The sequence below is a fragment of the Astatotilapia calliptera genome, chromosome 14, assembly GCF_964374335.1.
Source record: "Astatotilapia calliptera chromosome 14, fAstCal68.1, whole genome shotgun sequence".
Lineage (NCBI taxonomy): Eukaryota > Metazoa > Chordata > Actinopteri > Cichliformes > Cichlidae > Astatotilapia > Astatotilapia calliptera.
Genome location: NC_137435.1, coordinates 27,856,234 through 27,882,825, shown reverse-complemented (window position 1 = coordinate 27,882,825; position 26,592 = coordinate 27,856,234). Strand labels below are relative to the sequence as shown.

Here is a 26,592-nt window from a genome sequence, read left to right as displayed (position 1 = left end):
CTGATTTTGTGAGAGCTCAGAGAGCAAATCTGGGTTTTTTTCAGCAAGCTAACCGTCTGTTCACAAGGTTGTCTCTACCCCCTTTAGGTTATTGCCATCCCTAACAGCATTAGTACTATTTGGCATCGCTTCAGAGTTGGGGCTTGCTGGTCTGTGTAGCTGGCCTCTCTGTCTAGGAGTAGTACTGTTAAGGGCTCATCGTGCAACCCACTAATCTACTTAAACCTTCATGGTGCATCTGTTTGTGTGCGTGTTCATGTCCTGGAGTATCTCAGTGAGTTCTTTAGGAATTTTTTGACCTGAAGAGCTGAACAAGGAACAAAATGTAAACACTTGTTTTTATTTTTTAATAATGAAGCCATTGTAAAAGCACTGTAGCAGGTAAAGTTGGACATTAATCAGTAGTCTGAGAGATCCATTACCACTGGCTTACTTTAATAATGTGTCTGATCTCATGGTGGCCCACTCATTTACCCGGCCACGTGTTAAGTAACACAACACTTTGCCAAAACTTTCTGTGTCACTAACTGAAGGCTGACTAAAAGCATGGAGCAGTATTTTTCAAAATCTGAAGCTTTGGAACAATTCAGATGTTTAAATTAAAGTGAAGACATAAAATATGTTCCAACAACAGTTGTGCATCACACACAACTGTTGCACAAATACATTTGTGTCCTCAAACACTGCAGCACGATTATGTGCTCAGCCCCAGCACATTACCAGTGTGTGAATGTGTGTGTGAATGGGTGGATGACTGGTTGTGTAAAGCGCTTTGGGGTCCTTAGGGACTAGAAAAGTGCTATACAAATACAGGCCATTTACCATTAGGAGAAGCTAAATAATTACAAGGTAAGTACAGACTTTCAAGCTTTATTTCAGAACTTCCTGCCGGCTATGATCGACTGTATATAAAAGACGGATGCAGCCAATGTGACTATAGTAGACTAGATACTAGAATATTAACCATGAAAACTGGAAAATGCAGTTACATTAATCACACAGCAAGACATATTATTTGCATTGCAGAATCTGCGAAAGCAACCAAAGCCACAGGCAAAGCTGACCCAGCCATTTTAGTGACTTAGTTTAGCTGAAGGCTAGCAAACAACTAGCAGCCTATTCAAAACCCACCTGTCATTCAAACTGACTTCACATGCACCACTTTAAGGTCTAATACAGTTGGAGTTATTAAAAAATTAGTCATGCTGCAAATCGTGTCATTTTGGGCCTTTTAACATATGTGTAGCAGTCCCCCAGACCAAGGAAGGAATAGAGAGAACCTCGACGGGTGCAGTGTTTTTACTTCCATTCAGAATCTAACAGTGTTGAGGTGCACCATAAAAACTAAACAGAAAAAACAAAACACATCTTCTTAGATGCTTATTATTAATACAAACTCAAATATAAATCAACGAAATATCAACTTAGCAATTAAAACATGTACCTCGCGCCACCTTCTAAGGGCTGCAATGTGTTAATTCAGTCACAGTCTGGTATCACGCCGCTTTACCCTTCATTAAGAGCTGCATTCTGGCACACATGCACCACAAGTCCTCGAATTTCCGGTCTTAGCTGGAAGTGCAGCTTGTCGGTGACTAAGCGCCAGAGCCCTCTACTGGACAGTACAAGTAATTATATAGGCTTATAGCAATAAACAAAAACAGATGTTTACAATATGAGTCTAATAGAGAATAACTTTTGGAGCAGGCCTCAAGTGGCCGTTTTCAGCACTGCAGTTTGCTCAGCCTTGCATGCTGTGATTCTGTTACTGCTCATCTAATTTAACGTGAAATAATCATCAGCCCTCGCCTCCCACACTGTTCAGTCACAGGAGAGTGTGATCAATACATGTGGACATGAGTGGGCATGCAGTTGCAGCTTGAAAAAGTGTAATAGTATGATTATTAATAAGTGAGCACTTGCATGCAGATGATGTGGTGATGACACTGTAGACTACCACTGTGGCTTAATCTGTATCACTGCAACTTAATAGTTTCACAATGCCAGACTGTGGAGTTTACAAGGACCCTCGACAAAACCATAAGAAAACAGGCCATCGACACATATAATCTCATTTGAACCCCTGCTTTGTGCTTCCAACTCTCCAGTGAGCATTTGCTGCCTAGCACCCACTCTACTCAGCAGGGATTAGGCACACTAAGACACACTTGAGCTCACATACACACAAACATACTACACTAACGAAATACCCTCTACCTGAGCCTCAACAAGAGGTTGTAGCGATACACACAGCATGAGCGTGGGGACCTTTTTAAAAAAAAAAAAAAAGTAACACAAAGGAAGAGAGAGAGAGAGAGCGAGAGAGCAGTCTAACCTCTCTGTACAAAGGAGATCTGATCGACCCTCATGAGTGTGGTGAGTGCATTTGGCCATATTCTAACAGTACCTGTTGTTTTTTGATGTTCCTCCACTGAGGATTCCAGCATTTGTGCGGCTGTGCTGTGGGTGTATGCGCCTGCTTGTATGTTTGTGTGTGTATATATCAAAGCTTTGTGAACAATGCAGCAATCATTTGTTTTTTCCTTGCAGTAGTGACTCCCTGTGCCTCGCCGGTTAAATTGGAAACATTCAGGCAAACATGGTTGGTTTTTATTCACATCCCTGTGTAGACTAGCATGCGTTACACTGAACCTCATGGTTGTAGACAGTCACATGCATTGCTCAGTGTGCAGCATGCGAAACATAACAGAGGTTTAACACTGCACACTTAACCTGCTACTGTGTATCTCACTGACTCAGCAGTTATTTGTATTTTGGGCTCTTGGCTTTTTAATGCCCGGTGGTGCAGGGGAGAAACCCAGCCCTCATGGCATTCGTATTCATATTTAAATTTATTTGTCTCTGCTGTGTGTTTTGCCATTAGCTGTCAGTTTTACATAAAGTAGTTAAGTCACTGTTACAGTGCAGGCCTTGCATGTTTTTGACAGCTACACACTTTTTGGTCTTAAGGCTTTGTGACAAGGTTATTCGGTGACGTGTACCGAATCCCTGTCACAATACCAGAAATGTAGTACCAGTGGACCAGTTACATGATTCTTGATACCCAATTTGATTCGATATGCAGGATACTTCCAAAGCAGACACGGCTTTAGCAGCGTTTTCACAGCACCTGCACTAATCGCCGTCTTCCACCTGTAGTTTTTCCTCTTATTATTGTTCTTGTATTTCTCATCGTTTTCTTCTTGTTCTTTTTTTTCATGTTCTTATTCTTCATCTTGTGCCTTTTCCTCTTCCTCACCTTCTTCTTCCCAACTTTTTTGCTCTTCTTGTTGTTTTTTGTCTGAAGACTTCCCACCTCATTAGCTATGCTATGGACCAAACAAAAACAAGTACTCAGTATTTTGGTGTCGAATCTGTCTGGTGACATCTCCACAAGTAACCTTTAGGATTCCTACACAACAGTGTAGTCTGTCATTTGTTTTGTGATGCAGTTTTGAAACTAGATTGTGTGTCTGAAAAAAATGATACAAGCGCGTTCCTGCTTCCGGAGCCTGTCCAGGTGATTGCACCCAATGTGACCGCCTCCCCAGTGTTAACAGTAGGTACGGTGTTATGCAGAGGAGAGTACCAAGTTAAGTACATGCTGACTCTGAGCTTGCTGTGCAGGCGAGCAGTCACTCATGCTGAAGATTCACTCTCCTTCTCACCTCACGTCGCCGTGATAAATGTGCGCATGTTGCAACTTGTGTGGCAGAAATCAAAAGATGGATTAGTGCTTCTACTGACTACACAGGAAGTATGTGCATTTTTTAAAGAAGACGTTTGATTTGGCACATTAAAGACTGAAATGCCTGTCTCTATAGCTCACAATTACATGTTTATATTATTGTTTTACAGAACAGACCTTTTTCTCTTTGCGGTCACAAGCCTAAAGTTTTCACTGGGATACTGGTTACAGTGCAGATTGTTGGTCATTAGCTTTTACTTTCTGTGTTTGAGCCCAAGTGGCAGGCTGTAGGGAATGTTTTCGCAGACATCGCACTGTTTGCAGTGTTAGAGTCTGCTTGGATTTACACAAGAAAACAAGCAGATTGAGGCCAAGTGCAGACTTTGGGGAAAGTTTTCTTTTTTTTCCATCTTTCACATTTGGTTTTTGTCACATGACATGTTGTTGTGGTGCCCTTCGCAGCTCCCTGCAGGCTATGAGTGTCAAAAATTTGATTACATAATAAATGTGCCCCAATTTCAAGCAACATATATAATAGAAAATTAGAAGCAGTTTTTGAAACTTTTCCACTTTTAGTCTCAGAAGAAAATTAGATTGTGGTAATAAAGAAATATTGAGCTTACATTATGAACCACATTGTAATTCAAACATTGTTAGAAACTGCAAAGATTTCATGTTTAATAAATGTAAGTATCATATACCAGACAAACAGTAAGCACTGCAATCTTTTGAGCACAGGATGGATTATGCTCTTTGCTCTTTTCAGGGACCTTCACAGCATACATGTGTGACCTGTAAGGAGGCTGGATTGAGTGTTTGTATGGCTGATGACTGCGGTAACTGTTTAACACAAAGAGGTATTATGAAGGATCTACCTGGATTAGTGTAAGGCGGTTTAGCTGGCTTCCTGCAGCTTCAAAGGTAGAACTGCAGATACGGTCTCTTCTATTTCCTTTTTTACTTACGAAAATATTTTATGAGTTATGGAAAAAAAGATCTTCTGGGGGGCTTTTTTTAGTCAAAGAAGCTGCTCTCTTTCATCTCTGGCATCAGTATATATGATCCAGTGAATGTAGCTTCAAAGAACAAGTCTATTTCAAAACGAGCTTCAAGACAATGACTTTAAAGGTTACAACATTTTGCAGTATTTTAAAAATCTGAATATTTTTACTGTTCTTGTTGGGGAAACAATGCGTGGAAGTGATGAATTATAGTAATGTGCAAAAGTCTTGAGCCACGACTTCATTTCTTTACACATTTCTATGGAAAAGAGAAACTGGTGGAGTGATTTATTGAAATATGTAAGGGATAAACAGAGTTTGTACAATTCTAATGAGCTTGAAAGTCAATATTTGGTATGACAATCTTTGTTCTTCGGCTCTGGGGAGGCCAATCCATGACTGATTGTGTTCCATCGTATGGTTTTCTATCCAGGTATGCTTTTACTGCATTTCCAGTGTTGTGCTGAAAAATGAAGCTGTTCCCAATCAGATACTTTCCAGATATTATTGTTTGGTGGCTGAAAATCTGATGTTCATAATTTGGACCGGTTTTCATATCTTTGTTTGTAATTCCATCAACTAGCGAACCCCTTTGTTCTGTAAGTCTTCTATTGCTGATAAACGGAACTGTCCAATGATTGTGTGATTTGTATAAAGTATTTTATATGCCAAATAGATGTTGGCACTCATAGTGCCTTAGGGACAACTGTATTTTCCGCACTATAAGGCGCACTTAAAATCCTTTAATTTTCTCAACAATCGACAGTGCACCTTATAATCCTCTGCGGTTTATGTATGAATTCTGGTTGTGCTTACTGACCTCAAACCGATTTTATGTGGTACACGCTGCTCAAAAATCTGTCCAAAAATATTTTAGTACGACTTTGGTGAGCTATGAAGCCGCACCGGTTGATGGATTGTCGGAGCACTACGGCTACCGTAGTCAGGAGCCTCGCGGAGTAATCTGGGTCCAAGCTTAGCTTCAGGTCCCAAAGTCAAATGAGCACTGCGGCAACACTGAGAGTTAAAAATTGTCTAAATTCTTCCATCTTTAATAAAATGATCAGCTTTGCTGCTTTACCAGGTGTAACAAATAAGTTTAACATCCAGGCATCCATGAAAACAGAATGTATTAAATTTAACAGAGTTAGCAGGACGTTAGCTCGCTAGTTTCCACCTAAACATGATATAGCATGTTCTGACTGAGAGATTTCTGAACAAATTAAAACATACAGCTCTGCTATCACTTCCAACATAAATGAAGGCAGAAAACTAAACAGCAGTGACGTTTGTAGGGTTACTGAAGTTGAACTAGCTGGTATATAATGATGTGCTACGTGAGCGCTAGTGACACAGCTATGTTAGCATAACATAAACACAGTAAAGCTGGAGGATGAACGCCAACTTTTTTCCACTCAATAAAACTTAACATGACGGTTCCTGATGGTTAAGGATAAATCCAATCGCTTGGCAGGATGCTGTAAAGGGACCAAACTTCAGTCAGGAGAACAACTGAGATAATCCATCCACAATATGAGGTTAGTCATTAATATACTGCAACAATACAGTAATAGAGCAGCGAGAGAATTCAACATTAATGAATCAATGGTACAGAAGTGGAGGAAGCAAGAAGAATGAAAGTTTGACTTATCTGACTGTTTTGTTTCTTAATGAACCTTATGATCTGGTGTGCCTTATGTATGAAAACAGACCCATACATTAAGAGTGCAGCTTATAATCCAGTGCACCTTATAGTCCGAAAAATATGGTATTTATGTCAAGATAGGTCCCTAAGTAGGAGGAGATAACTTCCAAAATGGTGGTACTAAGACTGGACTGAAAATCTATGAAAAGCAGCCAGTGTCCAAAGAAAAAGGTGAAAGACCTCCAGAAAGCCTGGAGAATTACTGTATTGTCGGTGTCCTGGAAGCGAAATAGAAATGAGGGGTCGCTGAAGAGTTTTGTACATAATATAAATATGTAAGGAAAGGAAAAGAAATTCCAAGGAAAAAGAAGGAAATAATTGTGACCTTTAATCAACGGCCTCTGCTCCCCATAACACATCAAAGCCACGGCAAAATAAAGTGGGAAAGAGTTTTCTTTAATTGTGACTTCGAAAGGCCAAAGGTGCCACTTGTTCACTTCAGATTGCCAATATTGTCCCTGTGATCTTTACCCAAGCGGGAGCTGCTTAATTTGCTGCCTCAGTGCTGCTATAGCAAAACTTGAGTGAGCACACAAACACAGAAACACAGACGCACTTGAAATCTGACACGGCAGAGGAATATCACGGCTCAAACTGACTCTTAAATGTGCACAGTCACACATAAACACACTCATGTAAAAAAATTAAATAAAATCTACCCACATAATGACCATATCAGTTTGAAAAGTTACTCCTCCATTTGCTTTGCAATTCTTTTTTTTTTAGGACACAGGCTTCCACAAAGATCGTACATGAATTATAGAAATTTTTATTGATCTCAAATCTATAAAGTAACCATTGCAATAATTTCAGCTGAGTACGTGTTGCTGTATTGTTAAAGTGCTACCCTGTGGTGTCGAATGTGGGCTGTTTTTCAGACAACATGAGGAGCTTTCCCTCGGGGCTCGAGTAAGTTAATGTGTCTGTCGGTGAAGCTGTCACTGTCACGGCACATCTATAAATCTACAGTTTGCGCTGTCACACTGTATCTGTCTGTTTCTTCATCTCTGGCTGCCAAAAAGCTGAAGAGAGAATGGACTGCTTATTTCCACTGAAAGGCAAAACTGATCTGATTTGAGGGGGAGAAAAAAAGACCTTTACTCACTGACTGAACCCCAAGAAAAACTCATCAGTGATCAGCAAAAGCAAATATTTCGAAGGCTTTTTCATTTCCATGAAATCTCTCTCCATGACTCATAATTCTAATACTGGCAACCTATCCAGATTGTGCTCCACCTTTCACCCTATGACAGCTGGGATTGGCTCGAGCCCAGCTGCAACTCTAAGACAGCTAAGTGGTTTAGATGGTTCGACTGAATTCTCCATCTTTGTTTTTGCTAGTATGCGCGGGCCTAATATGCAAATGGATCTGCACTAACCGCTCCAGCACTCAGGTGCAGCAGATACTGCAAGACTAGTCTTGTAGTTGCAATAATTCGGTTAATTAATTCAATACATTTTTTTTCTATTTACTATTTTTCAAATTTCAAAATTTGCAAATAGCAGATTTAATTTGTTGTGTTTTTTATTTGACTGATTGTAGTTTAGTAAATCTGCAAATGGATCAAGTTGTGGGATGTCATAAATGACTAAACCTCTAATGAAAAGGAAAACATCAAGTGATCACAATCCATGTCTGCATGCTAAAGACGAGAAGTCTCCAGCATCACTGGGGGAGCAAATTTCAATGGCTGACTGGCCCGAGCAGCTGTTGATTCGGGTGTTTCCCGTCATTGCTGAGAGGTTTTCTGGATGAGAATTTGGAGCAAAGTGTTGCCTTATTTATTTGCAGTTTTGGCGTCTGAAACTGATGAAGAAAAACATTCTACAGATATAATTTTGAGATGTTTGCAGACAGGGAAGTTGGGATAACAAATACTGGAAACACTAAAAAGTTCTTCCACTTCTTGATTGCATCATTGCTGTTGTTTGTGTGCAGAAATTCTCAGTCTGCATTTCTGGCCAGCTTTTGGCGCGCTGCATCACATACGGCCAGATAGAAACAGAGCAGTTAACAGGGTGGCTGATATTATATACTGATGACTAATAAATGATTCAACCACAGCACATTTGATTGATCTGGAACAGCAATGAAGGAAAATGTGTAATCTACTTAATTGTTCCCAGTGTTTCACAGATCCCTGCTTTGCTATCTGACTGCTCTCCCTTTTCTTCCTTTCGGAGACGAGTTGTTTTTGTAGTCTTCACAGGAAGGACTAATGTGCAAGTAGCTTAATGAACACCCAATTATAGGGTTGGGAAATTACTGAGTAGACCAACATTGTGCTACTGTGCAGGGTAATATAATGTCCCTTGCAGATCTGTGAAACAATGAGTTAATAATACTTAGAAAACAATGGCAAACGCATCACCAGTCCACCCTCTCCGGCCAATTTCTGCTCCCCGCTGCAGCACTCTCATATTGTTCTCGACAATGAAGGATAATGAAAACCGAGCACAACAACAGAGGACTCTTTATCTCTGTCCCACTTTGTCTCACTGTTTTTGTATCACTCGCTGATGCTCTCCTTTGATTCCTCCTTCTGGTTACTTGTATCCGTTCCTTTCTCTCCCTCACAAACACATCTGGTCAGGAGAGGAATGCAGGCTATTAAATTATTCAAAGTCCTGGCAGAAAGTATCACTGTCGGTGAACTCGAATGAGTCTCGGTTCAGAAGTGTTTATTTATGGACGGAACGAGAACAAAAGCCACAGCTCTGATCATTTCCTGCCTGTCCTCACGCTGCGAATGAAACAATGTGAGCAGTTTTATTGGTGAGGACAAACTGGGGAGGACTAAGGTCATTTTTTGGAAGGGGTTCTTCCTTCTTTCATGCTTTCCTTTTCAAAGTGTCATTGTTTGGAGTGAACTTAAGCTTTACCCTCCAGAAACAGTTGGATCACCTTTCCTGGATCCAACCTTATTCCAGCCACTAGCTTATCAGACAGAATTAAGCCCTACGCAAAAATTCTCTGATAATTCCTTTTGGGCGGCCATTGATTAATTCAATGAAGAATTATTTATACGCAGCGTTGGGGGGTGACATCTAAAGGAGTTCATTAAATTACCAAACAACCCTACTCTGATTCAGGAGTGCACCTTAATTTCATCATCTGATTCCCTCGGGCTAATTGTGAGTAAATCGACTTTACTCTGCAACTTTACTGTGCCCCTTCCATCTGTTATTATCTGTTTGTGTTCAGTGATAGAAAAATGCCAAAGCAGCTGAGATAAACAACATACCAAATACTAAAAAATTTATGCCTGAAGGGACTTTTACTACCACGAGATGAACACCCACACACTCCACATATGTTTCAGAACAATATCTGACAGCAAATCAATTTTTCTTTTTTTTTTAAATAACGTTTTTGATTGATTCCAGCATCTCCTTGTTATATCCAGTTATTGAGTGGAAGAGTCATGAAGAGTCCCTGATGAGAGAATCTGCTGAAATGGATAATAAAACCCACCAGCATCAGTAAAACAAAACCTAAAACTTGAAAACTTGAAGTTGCTCTTAACCTCACTGCAGTTATTTTTCCTTTGGATTTGGAACTTAACCCAGTAGATCATCTGAAGGTGAATGCAGTATCCTGGGAAAGTATGAGGAAAAGAACAGGGTGCATTCGAAGGTGAAATGGTTCGCCACAAAGCCAGCCATGTTTGTAGCTGCTGTGGATTTTCAGTGTGTGAATATTTCAACCTCCTGGAGGGTCAGTGTACAGAGGGGACTGTGCAGGATGCTGTCAAGGCAGGATTGAGGATCTACCAGTATGAGCATTAGTTAGACAGCTGACATTCTCCAGGGTGCAGCTGACTGAACAGGCAGGAATAAACAAAATACCAGCCTGGGCATGTTAATGAGAGATGAGCGCTAATTGTGTTCAGATCTACACAGTATGACATGGAAGCTGGATGTGTGAGATACATCCTGTCAGATCTCCTGTGTCCAGGGCACGTTTAGTTAAATCAGGTCTTAATTAAATGATGTATGAATATTTCATTAGGAAATTATTTAAAATATCCTTTACTGGTAATGGCATATTCCCAAAAAAGGCTCTGTGTGAATCATAGCAGGAAATATATATAAAATTCCCCTCTTGCCCCTGCAGGCAGTCTATCCTTCAAGCTCGGGTCCTCTACCAGAGGCCTGGGAGCTTGAGGGTCCTGCGCAGTATCTTAGCTGTTCCCAAGACTGCGCTCTTCTGGACAGAGATCTCCGATGTTGTTCCTGGGATCTCCTGGAGCCACTTGCCTAGCTCTCATCGCACCTAGTGCTCCGATTACCACTGGGACCACTGTTACTTTCACCCTCCCCATCTTCTCTGAGCCCTTGGTACTTCTCAAGCTTCTTGTGTTCCTTCTTCCTGATGTTGCTGTCATTCGGAACCGCTACATCGATCACTACAGCCGTCTTCTTCTGTTTGTCTACCACCACTATGTCCAGTTGGTTAGCCACCATCATTTCCACCCGTCTGTATCTGCAAGTGCCACAGGACCTTAGCTCGGTCACTCTCCACCACCCTTGGGGGCATCTTCCATTTTGACTTTGCGACTTCCAGGCCGTATTCGGCACAGATGTTTCTGTACACTATGCCGGCCACTTAGTTATGATGTTCCATGTATGCCCAGCCTGCTAGCATCTTGCACCCTGCTGTTATGTGCTAGATTGTTTTTAATTTTGAAAATCATGTGCTACACTAGCATCAGGGTTTGAATTTCGTCACAAGGCAGTGCGCCCAGGGATCTACAGACCAGGGTTCTTTCTTTGAAGGGTGGCATCTTTTGGTGGGCATACTGGAGTGTAATGATTAAACTGTATGTGTAAGATAGTTTTAGCTATTTAGCTTGGCATGCTAACTAGCTCATTACTAGCCCATAATGCTTTTGTATTAGCTGCAGATGAAAGATAAAATGCTCTCTTCATTTGCATTAGGATTTCACACCTGGACAGAAACTGATTTTGGATATTTTTAGAGATCAGGGTAATGCTAGCAGTTAGAGACAGCTGTTTAATGGGGAAGCTTTCATGCCAGGATGATAGTCTAAGACAATGACACATACTTAAAGCCTCTTGTAACAGTAAAACTGTTCATAGTGAGCATAAAAGCTTTTATAAAGCTTGTATAATTGTATAAAAATTGTTTATATGAATATGAATATGAAAATGGGCTCTAGGCCTGTGGAACTGAAGCCTTAGGAACAGTTATCATTTGACACTGATAAATCAGTTCAGTCACATAGGAAACCTGCTTTTGTCCATTTGCCTGATATCAAGGATTACCAATAATTTTGATACAACTGCATTATTATTGCAAATTCATATGACTTCTTTGAAGTTCAAAGGATGTACCAGTAGTGACGGGAAAGTCTAAAAGTGCATAAAAGCTGTGGGCAGTATTCACAGGACTTTCTCATCTGTTAGTGATGCACTGAATGCTTATGTTGTGTAAGTCAAGGACGAATCTGTATTTTCAGAATTACTGGAAATGCAGATTTTGAAGAGGTCCGACAACACAGTACATCTTAGAAATGTAGTCAGTATATAGCTGCTGTTTGTGCTCGTGCATAAGCAGTGGTGATTCACGTGGGTCATCGCTCCTGTCCCTTTGTTCCCCTCTGACTTTATATCAGGTCTCAGGAGGTGACAGAAAGCATGTTGACAAGTTTGTGTGTCAGAGAGAGGGGGAGAAAAGGATGGAGGGATAGAAAGTATGGGGTAGAGGGGAGGGGAAAAGGAAAGAGGATGTTGGGGGGAGAGGGCAATAAAAGCGGTGAATAAGAAGGAGAAATGAAGTCTGAAAGTGTCAGAGGAAGCAGCAGAGAGATGCATAAAGAAACAGGAGCAGAGATCAGGTGGAGGAGGAGAGCTGTCTGTCGTAATCCTGTTAGAGAGAGAGAGATCAGGTTGGCAGTTTGTTGCTGTCACTCTGAAGAGATTTTTTTCTTCGCTGTTTAAAACATTTCCAGCTCGCCACATAATTCCTTTAATTGATTCCATTTGCTGTTGGCCTGTTCTGTATGAGCAACTGCTCTCTATAGAGGAGCTGGACATATGGACGTGGAAATGTTGAGTTGCTGTTTTCAGAAGGTCACACGTCCCCTAAATGATGCCAGAAAGGGTGGAGGGATCGTGTTGTTACGATCATTCGAAAATTTCACAGGTGACTGAATTAAAATCCTCAGAGCCAGTCAATTCTGCCTGGTAGGACCCAGTTTTACATTTAGAAGTGCCTTAATATTTTGCAACATAGATACAACAGTGCTGGAAGCATTCCTGAATTTCCCATTCCCAAATGTACATGAGCACAGTGAACTCATTGTCTAATTCAAGAAACCAGCTTTAGATGAATTGCGTTTGACCGTGTCCCACACGACCTCATCTGGCACTCCCTGCGATCACATGGAGTTCCTGAAGCCTACGTCAACTGGACAAAGCTCCTCTACCGACAAGTCACCAGCGTGGTCAGAAGCCCAGTGGGAACATCGCCGCCCTTTAACATCAATGTGGGCGTCCACCAAGGCTCGGCACTCTCCCCGCTGCTCTTCATCCTTTGCATGGACACTGCGACGGCGGATCTCCAGTCACCCCATCCCTGGACACTTCTCTACGCCGACGATGTCTTCCTGGCCGATGAATCGCGAATAGAACTGCAATACCAAACGCAGCAGTGGAAGACTCGCCTAGCTGACTTCGGCCTGAGGCTCAACACCAACAAGACCGAATACTTAGAGGCTGGCCCCCAGACCGACGGCACGATCAGCGTCAATGGAGAAGATCTGGCGAAAGTACCTCATTTCAAATACCTCGGATCGATGATCAGCAATGACGGCGATATCCTACTAGATGTACGAGCCAGGATCAACGCAGCGTGGATGAAATGGCGCCAAGTCACCGGCGTCCTGTGTGACCGAAGAATGCCCAATCGCCTCAAGTCAAAGATCTACAAGAGTGTAGTGCGCCCCATCGCCCTCTATGGATCCGAGTGCTGGCCAGCCACCGCAAAGCACGAACAAGCCCTTCACACGATGGAAATGCGGATGCTGCGATGGTGCCTAGGCCTAACACGATGGGACCACGTCATGAACACCAACGTTAGAAAGAGGATGGGAATCGCGCCAATCACAGATAAGATGCAAGAAGCGAGGCTGCGGTGGTACGGACATGTGGTACGGAGCGATGAGAACTCAGTGGTGAGAACAACACTGCGGCTCAGCCCCCAAGGACGTCGACCTAGAGGCAGACCAAAGCGGAGATGGATGGACCGAATCAAGGACGACGTGAAGAAGATCGAAGCCGATCTGACCAACGCCCTTGACCGACCCAAGTGGAGACGACTTTGCAGAAAAGCGGACCCTGCAACCGAGCGGGAAAAACGCTAGGAGGAAGAAGAAGCTTTAGATGAATTGAAGTTTGTGACATGGCACATTATCTTACTAGAAGCAGCCATCAGAGACCAGTACGCTGTAGTCATAACGGGATGAACAGGGACAGCAACAATACTCAGATAGACTTTGGTGCTTAAATGATGCTCAGTTAATACAAAGGGGTCCACCATGGCCACCAGTCTCTGCACGATGGTTCCATGTCTACATATTGCTTACCCCAAACTATGGCAAAGGCAGTATACAAAAACAGGTGAAACTCTTGTATAAACCATAGAGACCTCATTTAAATTTGCAGCTTAGCCATGTCTGGCTGTGATAGCTGGTAGTGAGAGAAGATATCAAATGATCAGGCCATTAAGTGAACCCACAACTCAAGAGAGACATTAAATATGAATGTGCTCAGCAATGTGTTTTTAGTGTTCTTTACTGCGTGACTGAAGACAAAATCAGTCATTTAAGACTTGTGGTGGTTTGGTCTCACGTAAAGTCTTCTTATTGTCCACCTTCTGTTTGTCTTTCTGTGTTTAGGGGTGTGTGTATAGTTTTCTACTGAAAGGAATTTTTGATAACTCAGTGAGCTGGCAGTGCCCTTCAGTGTGGAAAAATCCATGAGCCTGAACTCTGGCAGTGGGTGTTGTGGGATGAGTCGGCCTTATCTTAGCTAGTCAAGGAGCCCCTGGATCCCTTGGCTCATCATGCAGCAGCCGATTACCTTCTCCCTGAATCTTTCTATTGTTTTCTATTACATTGAGCAGCCAGCACTGATAAAAGTGATGGAAATTTAAAGCTCACTTTGAAAACATTCTTGCTATTCTCCCATACTATGGAGTATAGCCCATGTAGGAAAGACTGTGCCTAAAAGCTGATACAAAATGCCCATTGTACTGTAGAAGTGTGACAATATTCAAAGAGCTTCTCAGCATCCTTTGCATGAATAAAATAGATTTGCGCTGAGTATTTTCAGTAACTGTGTAGCTGTTTGTCACCATTGTTCATTTTTTTTGTAATTGCCTCCAAAGTGTTTTCTAATTTATCACAGTTAGCACCCTCCAAACTCATATGGCTCTATGAGAAATTGTCCAGGAAAAACTTACATTCTTGCTACTGAGACGTAATTTTTTTAAAAACACTGCCTCGCTTGTTACAGTGCTAAAAATGCTACTATCAAGCAAATTTAACCGTATCTATTTTGGCAAACAAACATTGACATTAATTTCTTTAAAAACAGTCTGAAATCAGAGCTGCTTGGTGTCGTCCGCTTGATCCTGGTAAAGAAGTGCCATTTTGCATGTTCTTGGCACCAAGAGCAAATGCACCTCTGCATGTGTGAGCAGAGAGCAGGGCCGTACTTTTTACAGTGTGGGCTGTGCCGCCTGTTCGGTGCTTCTTTTTTCTGCTCCCAGTGATTTGCTCAGTTTGTCATAAGTCAGTGAGAAAGAGACTCGAATCGGGCTCTCACAAGTGTTCCAGATTAATGGATTATAGATGAATGGGCTTTTTTCTCACTTGGTGATAAATTAAACACTTTATTCTTTTATTCTCTTATTCTACTACTGTCTCACTCTCTCTCTCCCTCCCTCACACATACCGTCGTTACCTCTCTGCCTTACACATTTTCATTTGTACACAACTGGATTTTTAATCTTGGCCTGCCAACTCATGAGGGCTACTTTCATACACTGCATTAGGAAAGGTCATGGCCCCGGCACTGAAACCATATTGTAGTTAGCTGAGGTGTTTCATGTCACGGCTCTCAGCTACTCTCACTTTATTCTGTGTTAGCACCGGACTCCCAAAAGCACTCAAGTGATCACCTTGAGGTCCCTTTTTCCTTTCCTTCCTTAAACCGCAGAGACCACTGCTGTAGAAAATCATATCTAATTCTTACTGACACAGCTTTACACCTGTCACATTTGCCTTCGGTTAAGTGTTAATCTAATCAGCCATCTCAATCTTTAAGGCGCTCCTAAACTTCAAGAAGGCAGTGACAGAAGCTTAACTAATATGTAATGTTGTTTATAATACCTGTATGTGCTGATCACTTTGTTTATGATTTGACAGTTTATTTAGTGTAAAAAAAAGATGATTTTTTTTATTAATATAAATTTATTTATTCCGATAAATACATTTAAAATTTGTTTCTCTATGTTTGATTTTTCCAACACACACACACAACCTGAAAAGGACACTTATGATCTTCAATAACAACCATTGGCACTGCCTCTCCAGCATTCTGGTTCCATTCATTCCTGGCTGCTGCACACTCAGCTTCTGACATCCAGCAAATTATTTGTCATTGTGAGTTTATGGAACTGACAAAGTTCAGGGCCTAAAAGTCAAAGCGCACAACACTGTGATCCCAGGAAAGCAAAGGAAACCGAACACAGCATTGTGACGAGCTGTTGCTCCAACATGAAACCCACCACGTGTCCTCAGCTAAAGACTAATCTCCAGCTATTGTTTTGTCAGATGATTGTCTTCTTCCTCTGCATTTCACAACCTGGCAGTGTTAACACTCTGGGACACATTACACAAGCAAATAATGCACACATCATCCACTCCTGTTTGCATGTGTTTGTATTTGACAGAGGGATTTTCATTTTTCAGCATCAGTATGTTAACACCACTATAGCATCTACCAAGGAACACTCACCTTTCTTTCAGCATCATAGATAAACAGTAAAACAAATAGTAGCGCTAGTAAAATATAGTCCAATGGGACACTTTTACCTTCATCTAGATGTAGTAGCTGTCAAAGCAGCCGCGAAACACAAGAGGACTCTGGTACTTGAGCTTTGGATCTGGCAACATTGACAATGATGAGGCTGAAAGGCAAGACAGAAGAACATGGCTGCTGTGGTATGGAGTGGTGGGAATGGTGCCTGGGACAGTGGAGAGTTGGTGAGGCAGGTGACGGGGGAGATGGGACCTGGGCGGGTGAAAGGAGGTGATGTGACATTAACACAATCCTGAAGCTGGGCAATAACTAAACAGCGTAGGGAGGCAAATCTGTGAGTGTTGGTCTGAAAACCTTCCACATATTCCACTGAGAACTCAGCCCACCATAATAATTGTTATGATATCCTCCAACTCATAATCTCTGGTTGTCGAGTCTGATGGATCCGTTTTGCAATCAAGGTACTTTTGTTTTCCAGGAAATGGATCTAAAAGCAAAAAGACAAAAGAAATATAAAACTGCCTTGATTTCAGGGATGTGGGGTAATGAGACATAGAGGTAAAAATTAGGCACAGAAAATAAGGACTCACCAAACCTGACAGCAAAACAGAAGAGGAGGCTAGAAGAAACTAAAAGAAGGAAGCGTATTTAGTTTAAGAAAAGTTGACTCTTGAAAGAATATGGATCAGAATGCAGCATTAGTCTGAATGTGTGCTCTCAGTTTTTTCCGTGGTTCTCATGGGAATCTGTGTGATCATAAATTTAATCTAAGAAAAAACATCCCTAAAAGTGTTATAGGAGATGTACTTATATAGTATTCTTCTCATTTCTTTCTCAAGACTTGAGAGAACTCGAATGAGGGAAGTATGGTTTGTGGATGAGTTTCATTCTCTGCAGCATTTCCCTGCACAGAGCAGGTGAAAGAGGCAGAAATGATATACTTTTCATATTTCACACTGAGGGCCACAGTCATTTATCTTTTATTTTTCTCTCGTCGCTGTTTTTCTTCTTCTTCTCAGTTTTGTCTCTGCGTAATGTAGCAGAGTAAAGTAGAGACAGACTGCACTGTGAGATAATAAAAATTCATCTGTCCGTCCATCCATGCAACCTGTAGACAGGAACCTGGCTCACAGTGAAGATTTGTTTCAGCCTGCATTACATTATTGTCTTATTCTTTCATCAATAATTAGCTCTATAATAAAAATCTTGAACAAATTATATTTTAGACCCTTTGACTGAGCTTTTGAAAGACATATTTTTCTTTCTTTTGTTGTATCCAGTATCAGTATTGACATTTAAGAGCTTTATATTGTCATTTGATGAAAACTGGTGAAAAAACTCACTATAGCTTGGCTTTGTTCTGTACACTGAAATCAAGTTCAGTCAGACAACTGATTGATTTGCTAAAGCAACAGAATACAGTTAAGTTTGGCATCAAGGCTCCGAGCTCATCATTCTCCACAAATATGATGCATTTAAAGAAGTTGGGGTGATGAGTGAACTTCCCCCCGCAGCCTGCGGGAGGACTCTGAGGTTATGTAGGAGTTCAAACAGCAGCTAGTGATACGTGACAGGAGTAATACTGGCATATCAGACAAAAAGACAGGAAACTGTGCTTAACGTAGACTCAAGATGTTTGGTATATGACGTGATGAGAGTGAATCACATGTATGACACAGGGTGGCTAGATCCCTGCCTGAATAGCTTGCAGGTTTTTCTCATTTCTAAAGATATATATTTATGAAGGACTTTACTGGGTACACCTTAATGATATGTAGCTCTTCGTTGAACACCCTTTTGAATTCAGAACTGCCTTAATTCTTCATGGCATAGATGAAGAATTAAGAAGTGCTGGAAACATTCCTACTTTGGGCACTAAAGAGGGAAAAGTTGTGCCAATAAAATATCCCCCACCCTTTACACCACCACTGAAGCCTGAAGCATTGATACAAGGCGGGATGGATCCATGCTTTTATGTTGTTCACACCAGTTCTGACCCTACCAGCCCAATGATGCAGAAGATATTGAGATTCGTCAGACCAGTTTTCTGTTGTCCAGATTTAGTGAGCCCACATCAACACTAGCAGTAGTTTCCTGACAGGAGAGACACCCAGTTTGGTCTTCTACTGCTGTAGCGCTTCTCTTTAAAGGTTCAACCTGTTAAGCATTCATAGATGCACTTCTACATATCTTGTTTGTAATGAGGGGTTATTTAAGTGTCTGTTGCCTTCCTACTAGTTAAAGGCAGTCTGAACATTCTCCTATTGCCACAACAAAGCATTTTCACCCAGAGAACTGCCGCTCACTGGATATATTCTCTTTTTTGGAGCATTCTCTGCAAACACTGGTGACGATTGTGAGAAGAAATCCCAGCAGTTTCTCAAATACAAACAGTTGAATAGGTGTACCTAATGAAGTGGCAGGTGAGTGGAAACGAACAGTTAACTAATAAACAAATAATTGACAGAAATCCAGTCAATTTAATGAAAAACATGCAACATGTAAATATGTGGATTAGCTGTTTGTTACTGTTTTCTATTAAGTCACATGGTAAATGGAACATGTTTTGCACTCCTGGCTCGGAAATCAATCAGTGTGATTTGCGATTTTATGACATTTCATTTTAAACGGCGACCTACATATCATTCATTAAATGGAAGTAATTAGATGTATATTAATGATGTTTCCTGCGCCAGCATGCATAATACTGGCACATTCAGAGAGGCACTCCCCTCCTGGAAAGTCTGCAGAAATCATTTTGTTTGGAATCTACAAAGATAATTTTCTTTCAGTATTTGTGAACTCATGTATGTTATTTAATGTTACACATCAGCTAGCTTGGTTTGCATTAGCTTCCCGCAGTGTACATCCACTGCTGACAAATTGCTTTAGTTGCTGGTGTGCTCAGTCGTGACGTGGTGCAATATGAGCAAAAACCCCAGCGCTGTTACTTGCGTTGATTGTTGCTGGAAACCTGACTGAGTCAAACCATGTTGGTAGTGAATTAACAACCACATCCTCTGAAGCAAGCGGAGGATTTAGTTTTTTTTGTCTCCCCACTTTTTTTGTTTATGAATTACAGTTTGCCACCAGTGATATATGGCACTGATTTTTCATTCAATTTTGTAAATAGCTTGTAGCTCTTTGGTCATTATTTTCTCAGCAAGCCTAAGTTAAAAAGTCATTAAGGAGGTAATGACTAAATGTGTACGCAGGGCATAAAAAAATACCAGAAAGAGAAGGCGTATAATGCCAATAAAGTTCTGTCACTGGTAGCGATGACGTGGGAACCAACCATTATTGAAGCTGGGACACAGAGATAGGCTAATCTTAAACTTTTAGGAGCAAATACCAATGGAGGCCAAGGATACTGTTGACTTGGATATGACAGAATGGGGAATATACAAAAGGGTTACAGACACAAGCAGATCCTAGAATATCCACTGGCTTTGTACAAGGGCCGGGATTAAAGTTGAAGTTAACATTTTTTCCTGAATGTACTTATTTTAAAAAATGCAAATAGGGTGCCCATGAAAAACTAAAATATCAGCTGGCTCTTGTAGACCCTTACAGTAAATGTCAATAAAGAGCTAATAAGAAATCAATCAGGGAAGAGATGGAGAACACAACAAACAATGACAGTGAATGTGTGGAAAGGCTGATTAGACTTTTGTTGCCGTGTGAATTCTGTAGCACGGTGCCACACCACTTGCCACCTATCATTAATATGCACTGTGGTGTTACGTGACAAAAGGCCATAGTCGAGGCAATTTCATTTCCTAAGCAAGGCCTCTGAGGAGTTCATTTCTAATGCCCTCCAACCACAGCTCCGTCTAAATTGCATTTGGAGAGAGGAAACGCTGTGTGATTGAGGGGTGGAGGACAAAAAAAACCAACCTTTTTTCGACTGGCCACCAGTTAAAAGGCAGAAATGACACAACGACACCGATATATAAAATTTCATGAATACATGATTCCCTCTGTAGTGTGTTCTCAGTCTCTGAAAGCCATGGCTCAATCTTTCACTGCGATGGAGGAGATTGCCTTGCCTCTGGCTCCAGTCGAAGGAGCTAGGAACAAGTGCTTTACAGCGTTGGCTCCACTTGTTGCATTTTCACTAATAAGACATGCCACTCACACGATTATTGAATGCTGTTGCTGATGTAGACTGATGAAATGAAATTAAGTTTGTGGTTTTCCTTTGAGGAGCAGCTGAGACAGATTGTCTCGTGGCAAACCTCAGAATGAGCTGTCTGTGAGGATTAATCTGGATTTCATTTCAGTAGATGCTGTGTCAAAAAAAAAAGAAAAGAAAAATGCTTGTTCTAATTTTTCATTTCTGTATATTTAGCCTGGTTAGCTTAGCATAAACTAAACAAGCACGTTGGAGTTTAGCTTTCCTTAAATTTAGAGGAAAACGGCTAGCCAGTCAAAGACTTCAATTTGAAGTCTCCACTTCTGTTGTGCAGGTAGTTTTGGTCTGTCAACGGTGATAATCCGCCGCTGGCACCACAGCCTAACTGAGGGATGGACAATGGAGTCCAGTCCTGGCCAAAATCATATCCCCATTTTAAAAGCACCTGCTCCTGTTGTCAAATGACATGTGATGTGTTATTGTAAAGTCAGAATGCTACCGGTCATGTCTTCCTATTAACAGCCCAGATATGAAAGTATTAAAGTGTCCATACTGGAATAAGTTACAGTTTATTTTTTTCATAGTTTTTTCATAATTTATGGACAGTAAATTACTCAGTTTCTTACTCATTGTTGCAGCAAGGGCCAGATGTGATCTCCTTAAAGTGAATTTTAGTTATAATATTGTTATTTTTCTCTGAGTTATTGATTCTGTCACTCGTTAGCTAACATAAGCTAATGTGGGTCTATTAGCCGCAACTTACCAACCAACCACATGACATAACGGTCCGCACTGGCAGAAAGATGGTGCTAAACTTGTTTTTAAAACTTTAACTTCAAGCACTTATTTTTTAAATCCAGCTTCAATACAGTATTATATCTATGTCAGCTTTTAGAGCAGGGCTCCATGATCTAAATTAGCCTTTACATGTGTAGCGTCTGAAAACAAAGTAGTACTCGTTTTTTTTCTTTCCTGTTCGTTACTGTGGGCAGTATATCTATCGAGCAGTTTGTCAAAAAACCCTGATACTCTGGTACTAATTGATACTAAAAAATACTGCATTAGATACTCATTTGCAGGAATACTGATACCAAGTCTTCACCTCCTTCAGCTGACGCACAACTTCACACTGCTCTACAGCACACAGCCTCTCCTCTCCACTACTAGCAGCTATACACATAAACAGCAGCACTGTAAACCTGGTGAATCAGTCTTCATGAAAATTTGCATAAGGTCATTAAAGTTCCTGTTTTAATAACATTGAAATATTAAACAATTATCATAAATGTTAACCTTGTCAGCACAATGGTGAACATTAGTTTAGCTATTAGCAATTACCTGCATTAGCCTTCTGTTATCATTACGGTAGCAGCTGTGGCTAATAACAAAAAGCTAACTTTAATTTTAGATCTAGACAACAAATGATATCAATCCTGCTCATTTATAGACAGACATAACACAATTCTTTGTGTCTTTGAAGCAAGTCAAAGTGTGTCAAAATCCCTGGTTGCAGTTGAGAAAAGTGTACAGGAAACCAGAAAGCAGAAAAATAAGGGGGAAAAGGTTTTCTTAATTTTGTCTTTTTCCCCTCTGGTATTGAAAATGATATAGAGTATGTTCCTGCATATCAGTATCAAGTTTGAAATACTGGTATAGTGACAACCCCTATAGCTACCCCCTTCTCAGCACTCCTGTAAGTGTGACTTAAATCAAAACAATCCTGCTAATGCAGAGGATACATGGCTTAAGAGCAGCAACACTATTAGTGAGACGTCTCTATACTGTGTGTTGTGCTTTATACAGTTTAAAGAAGCCTTTGCCAGCTCAGATGGTAGCAAAGGAGTGCCAAAGTAAAGGAAGCCAGTGCAATCGATATTATTTAATTAAATAGATATGGTGATTAAACAAAGTAATATATCACTTGTGCAGCAGATGAGCCACTTTGTTTGTAGCACAGGTCAAGAGAAAAAGCTAGCTCTTGTTAAGCCATCAAAAGCAAACTCATCGAAACCTTTATGTTTGTGCAGTTTTACAGCATGTTGCAGTACACAGGTTTTCTGGCACTTACACAACAAGAAGTGACAAATGAAGTGTTAAATAGGAATGAGAATTCTGGTAATTACATCCTTTTGCAATCTGTCTGCTTTGCTTGGCCACAACACTTGATGGATGATACGTAATCGTTGCTCTGTGATAGGACATTGTTCAGTCACTTGAGAAGGACAAATGGGAGACTTAATTTAAATGGTCTATGAATTGTCCTTTGTTCCCTTTTAACTTGAGATGTTTTTTGGCACTCTAATTTGGCAATTAGTGAGCTACATTTTAATATGCATTTATATGGAAACTTCTGTAATCGCAGCTTTTAGCATTTATATTTTCCCTTCAGTATGAGTCTGTACAGGAAAAATTACCACCTGTCACAACAGTCAGCCAGGAAAAGAAATTCAATTTCTTTATTGTCCACCTTGTCTTTTTTTTTTTCTTACAAGGAGGGGTGGCTTGAGGTGGGAGATATGGTTCTGCCTCGCCTGCATGAGTGCTCCGGAGGGAAAGGCAAACCAAAAGGCATGCCTTTTTAACAAAAGGTCAGTATGGGCTTTTCTTGCTCCCAGTGGATTCTGCATTTCACTCAGGAATAAAGAAAACAACAACTGCTCCTCTTAGTGTGACTCACCAGGCTTAAAAAGGAGATTAAACTCCGTCCCCCACCCCTCACACTTCGCTTGCTCTTTCCAATAGAGAAGTAATGGTCCTCTCTCCCTGCAGATTGTCTTGAATATACCAAGATGATTATCTATTGTGGGTTTGATGAGGCTATAGATGCATGTATAATGTATGTATAATACATCCTCAATATCCATCCTATACCCGTTTCTCCCTCCATGCTAGGATGAATTTCTGTCTTTAAACAATTAGCTAACAGGGCTGTTTTGTTACTGGTCTGGTGAATATCATGCCACCAGTGAATGTCACTTTTTACCCCTTCAGCTGTCCTATGACTGTGTAGGCAGTCAGAGCTGTGGATCCAAATGCAGGACTCAGATGCAGAATTAAATCAAATCACAGCCAGAGAGCACTGGAACTTGAAATGGAATTACTAATCATGGAGAATATGACATGAGAGAAACACACAGCATGATGGGCGACATGACAAAAGGGAGACTAAGACAATATATAAATGCATGCAGGCATTTAGGGAACAGGAAACGGGTGGCAGCACAGCAGACACTAATCAAAGGAGACAAGAGAAGTTAAGCTGAACATAGCACACTCGGGATGAGGGACTATCAAAAGAACACAGGAAACTAACACTGAGACAGACTGAGACATACAAACGTGACACAGAGAGAAAGGCAAACACATAAAGATATGGACTGTGGAAACACAAAGGGGAACAAAAAAGGGGAGGCGTGACTGAAGGAGGTACCATGGTTAACTTAAAAGAAGACGAGAAGACTAGACAGGGGACATAGGGAGACAAGTACGGATGACACGGGAACAGACTGATGAAAGGTTACGAAAGTAAAACAGGAAATCACCAGCACTGAGACTAATAAACTATTTAACAAACACAAACTCTTGGTTACCGGTACAACAGTGCATGTCTGCAGCCGTCTGTAGAACACGGGAGGCCCTGTCCACAAACTCGAATACCCATGTGTCCCATGGTATATTACTGGCCACCATTTGGTGTGGGGAGGGGGAGGGGGCTGCTTCCTTATTTACAAGGGGTGACTAAAGTTGATTTGGCAGATTTTACCTGCCTTACTTTTACTTATCATGAACAATGTGATAGCAAACCCACAGTGGGTAGATGTAGGTGGACTGTGGGGCTGCATGTGTTGATTAAATTCACATATATCCCACACAGGCCCAAAGTGGTTGTGCAAACACAGCAGTTTTGCCCTTTAGAGTCCATGTATGGGTTTTCTGTGGGCAAACCTCTCGCCACTCGACGGACTTTTAATAACTGTTCGTGCATGATTTTCACTGAAACCTGGCTGGACAGCGCCATTCCCGATGCGGCTATCGATCTAGCAGGCCGCACCGCCTATCGAGCCGACAGGTCTGCGGACTCGGGTAAGAAGACTGGCGGGGGGCTGTGCATCTATATTAACAACCTTTGGTGCACGAACGTCACGGTAACGGAAAAACTGTGCAGTACAGAGGTAGAACTGTTGGTGTTAAAGTGCCGTCCATTCTATCTCCCTCGGGAATTTTCTGCCGTTTACATCTGCGCTGTTTACATTCCACCAGATGCTAATGCTAAGCTAGCGTTAGCACAATTGAGCAGCAGCATCAATAACAGCCTGGTAGCACACCCGGACAGTGTCTTTATTGCGGCTGGGGATTTTAACCACGCGGACCTGAAATCTGTACTTCACAATTTCCACCGTAATGGGAAGTGTGCTACCAGAGGAGATAGAACGTTGGACCAGGTGTACACCAACATGGCGAATGCGTACAGAGCCCAGGCTTATCCCCACCTGGGTCTGTCAGACCATCTCTCCCTTCTGCTACACCCAATATACACACAAAAGATCAAGAGCACTGGGATTACAACCAAAACCGTGAGAACATGGCCGCAGGATGCTATTCCGATGCTTCAGGACTGTTTCCACTGCACAGACTGGGATGTATTCAAGGTGCAGGACACTGACAATCGTGTCGCATTGGACAGTTACACCTCCACTGTCTTGGACTACATCTGTTTCTGTGTGGACAATGTAACAACTTGGAAACGATTCCGTGTGTTCCCTAATAATCCACCCTGGATGACACACGGAGTTCAACAACTTATTCGAACAAGGAACAACGCTTTCAAATCCGGGGACCAGGAGGCATACAGTGCTGCCAGGGCCAACCTGAGAAGAGGCATCAAGACTGCCAAGCAGCAGCACAGGAGGCGTATCGAGGCCAGGTTTGAGAACAACACAAACCTAAGGCAGGTCTGGGAGGGCATCAGGGCTATCACGGACTACAAAAGAAGAACACCATCACCCTCAGCCGACAGTTCTACTCTGGCTGAGGATCTAAATCTCTTTTATGCCCGTTTTGACAGGGAGAACACCGACCCTGTCCTGTCCCCTCTCCCCTCAACCGACCCTGCTCCGGTCCTGAGCACTCATGAGCTGAGGCGTGTGTTCCGGAGCATTAACACCAGGAAGGCGGCCGGGCCGGATGGAGTGCTGGGCCGGGTGCTAAAAGACTGTGCTGCGGACCTGGCGGACGTCTTCACCTCTATATATAACACCTCGTTGTCCTGTTCACTGGTACCATCCTGTTTCAAAGCAGCAACCATCGTTCCCATCCCAAAACAGTCAAATGTCACATGTCTGAACGATTTCAGACCTGTGGCACTCACCCCCATTCCCGCCAAATGCCTGGAGAGACTGGTCATTAAACACATCAGAGCTGCTTTTCCACCATCCCTGGACTCGCACCAGTTTGCATACAGGGAGAACCGGTCAACCGAGGATGCGATCGCCACAGTGCTGCACACATTACTGAAGCACTTGGAACACAGGAACACCTATGCACGGCTCCTCTTTGTAGACTACAGCTCGGCTTTTAATACCATCCGGCCATACAAACTCCGTCCCAAACTCCACCAACTGGGACTTAACTCCTCTCTGTGCAACTGGATTGTGGACTTCCTCACTAACCGTAGACAGAGTGTCAGAGTGGGTAAGAACACCTCTTCCACCCTTGTGGTCAACACCGGTGCCCCTCAGGGGTGTGTTCTGAGCCCTCTGCTATACACTCTCTTCACCCATGACTGTATTTCCTCCTGCGCGTCCAATCTCATTGTTAAGTTTGCAGATGACACTACAGTGCTCGGACTTATATCCAACAATGATGAGACAAACTATAGGACAGAGGTGCAACAACTAGAGTCATGGTGCCACGACAATAACTTGGTCTTAAACACCAAAAAGACCAAGGAGATCATTGTAGATTTCCGGAAGAGGGTTCATAACAACCATCT

General features: G+C 41.9%; 1 protein-coding gene across 2 annotated transcripts in view; it reads left to right on the top strand.

The window, feature by feature from the left end:
• The first annotated feature begins 2,207 nt into the window (after nt 1-2,207).
• Nucleotides 2,208-26,592, top strand: part of sphkap (SPHK1 interactor, AKAP domain containing) — a 129,688-nt gene continuing 105,303 nt past the window's right edge. The window contains exons 1-2 of one of the 2 annotated variants that reach the window (XM_080288900.1): nt 2,208-2,376; nt 23,093-23,188. The gene's annotated coding sequence lies outside the window, so the exon portion shown is untranslated. The remainder of the gene's footprint in view (nt 2,377-23,092; nt 23,189-26,592) is intronic. The other variant, XM_080288901.1, reaches the window with a different exon arrangement.